This window comes from Centruroides sculpturatus, unplaced genomic scaffold, assembly GCF_000671375.1.
Source record: "Centruroides sculpturatus isolate CEXI.00-Female unplaced genomic scaffold, Cexi_2.0 scaffold1201, whole genome shotgun sequence".
Taxonomy (NCBI): domain Eukaryota; kingdom Metazoa; phylum Arthropoda; class Arachnida; order Scorpiones; family Buthidae; genus Centruroides; species Centruroides sculpturatus.
The window spans coordinates 219905-222703 of NW_019385315.1; the positions used below are offsets into that span (position 1 = coordinate 219905).

Below are 2799 nucleotides of genomic sequence, written 5' to 3' on the forward strand. Positions count from 1 at the left end.
ATCTTCTTCCACTATTTTTTCTATCTAAAAAAAAACTCTGGGTCGATTCAAACAAACCATTTATTGTTAGTAGAAGAAAAGTATTGGGAAAAGGAAAACATGTTCAACAAAATTGTGAAAACATGTTGCCTATTATAATATTTATATTTCTAAATCTTTAATAATACACTTTAAAATGTTTATTAGCCTATAACTATTTAAATAAATTTACTAATCAAAATTCCTTTTAATTTTGATACAATGATTAATAATCCAATTAACCATTTTTTAACTTGATAAATTCTATCAAAACACACTTTAAAAAAACTCTTTAAAAAATGTATGCAAATCAAATTATTTTTATTATAATATTTTTATGTGTTTTTTTCTAGAAAAAGAAATTAATAAAATTTTATGAATGTAAAGTGGGTTTTTTCACATTTTTTAAAATGCAATTACTAGATGATTATGAAAGGAGGAAGATGGAGTAGAAGGAAGAAGAAAGAGAAAGGAAAAAATGGTTAGTTGAAGGGATAACGTCTGTAATTTGCATAATTATGTAATATTAACTTTCTCTTTTATGTTAGAAAGTACAAAGTAAATGTTGAATAATCAAGTAATTAATATTAATCAATACTATTCGTCCATGTAATTAGTAATATTGAGACAATAAAAAAAGGATAAATTACAACGTTTGTTAAATAGCAATTATTTCTTAAAAACAATTATTATAATTAATTTTAAATGTTGTAAACATATTTTTTAAACTACCAATTTAATTCTTTTTTTAAATCTTATATTAATTTTTATTAAATTAAAGTTTTATTACATTAAACTGTACTTTATATACATATATATTTTAAAATTTAATATTAAAAAATTCATTTTTATTAATTTTACATAAAATTTAATTAGAAAATGTCACGAAAAATTTTTCTTAAAGAAATTTTCTCAATTTATTCTCTTGTGGACCATTGTTTAATTGTTTGCGGTTTCTATAATTAAATTTTAATGAAATTCTATCTTCAACACTTCACCAAACTAATGGATAAGAAATTATTACGTTAGTTGCATTTCTGACATGAAATTAGGTTTAAATTTATGTTTGGATAATAAATTATATTAAAATAATAAAATTTTATATATGGAAGTTCAATCTGTTCTAAAGTTTTAAAGTGAATTGTGTAATAAATGTACTTAAATATAATGTACATGACATAATAATACATATAATATAATGTTCTGTACGGTACAGTACATAAGATAATGTGCATAATAATGTGTACACAGTATACTTTTAAATAAGTTTCTAAATTTTAAAAAGATTTCTTGAATATTATAAAAATATTAAATCTAAAGAAAATGAGATTGCATTATTTTAAAAAAAAATATATGTTTGAAATATTTTTTTAGATAGTAGAAACATGATTTTATTCGAAATTTTGCAAAGATGATAAAATATTTTCTTTATTATATTCATATTTTATCGAATTTCGATCTGTGATAATATTTCTATTAAAAAGAAAAAAACATGTAAAAATCTCGTATTTCAAAATTTTCTTTCAAATATATATGCATATATATATATATATGTGGCATCCACAAACAAATTGTAATATTTACACATCAAACAATCTATCATAAGAAGTGTATAAAAATGCATAGGAAGATATCTCATGTATATATATCTTTAAAAGATAAATATTGTTCAAACATTCATTTAACATATGTAAAAAACATATTCAGAATATATTTTATGAAAATTATGAGGTTATATGTTTGTTACGAACTCATAAATAATACATATTTGTAACAATATTGCAGATGGTTTTTAATGTCGAGTTCTTCCGAATGCTTTGTCAGAGACAAAACACATCATCAACTCAAACATCCATATTTCATGATTCCATTCCATCATTTTATATATTTTGTTTCGTTTTCTTTTTTTTCTTTTTGTATATCTATATATATTTATTTACTTTAATATATATTTTGTGCAGGTTTTCTTGACATTATATGTATGCTTTTGATCGTTTTTCAAACATATTCAACAAAAATATCCAACTTTTAAGTTGTTATTGTGTTGGCAATTTTGATGTATTGAAGCAATATCTATCAGAATATATAAGATTTCTTCTATTTTTTATTTAATTCGAAAACGAAAAGGTATGTTTTCTTTGCCTAATTAAATTTATGTAACAGTATACTTCACTAATTAATCCTACTTTTACATTGTTTTGAGTATAAATTATAATGTAATGAAGTGAGAAAATAGATAGCAATTTAATTTTAAGAAATAATGATAGATATATACATAAATTTTACCTGTTGAACGAGCGAAAGTATGTACTCTTACGAGTACATTGACTGCAAGAGGTTGTTGGTAAAGCACAATTGCATGTGGAGAGAAGCACGATAAAGAAGGAGACTCTTGGATTTCGTGTATTCTGTACACTACAGTTAGATTAAGTCAGCAGAGAAAGGTAGGAATCGATACGTCAGGTCAGGTGTAGCAGGTGGCTTGTTGCAAATATCACTTGTTTGTAGCTATGTATTGCAGAAAGTATGATATGAAATCATTTAATTCGTTGACTGTTAAATCGATATTTTTAGATATTAATTACTTATCTTTCTTTATGTTTCTTACTTTTGAATATAAAATAATTTTCTCTTTCATATATAGGCTAAATATGTTTTCTCCATATACTGTGATGGAGGAGAGTAATCATGGATAGGAAAAAACGGAAGAAAAGCATCTTGTCATGGCTGTAAAATGATAAAATATGATGATTACGATGATGATATAGGATTTTCAAGATA

The 2799-nt window shown here is 22.9% G+C and overlaps 1 protein-coding gene across 1 annotated transcript in view; it reads right to left on the reverse strand.

Annotated features, from left to right (window-relative positions):
• LOC111637536 (limbic system-associated membrane protein-like) overlaps positions 1 to 2368 on the reverse strand; it is a 73842-nt gene extending 71474 nt beyond the window's left edge. Inside the window, exon 1 of the mRNA XM_023383044.1 lies at positions 2305 to 2368. The gene's annotated coding sequence lies outside the window, so the exon portion shown is untranslated. The remainder of the gene's footprint in view (positions 1 to 2304) is intronic.
• Between the last annotated feature and the right edge of the window lie 431 nt (positions 2369 to 2799).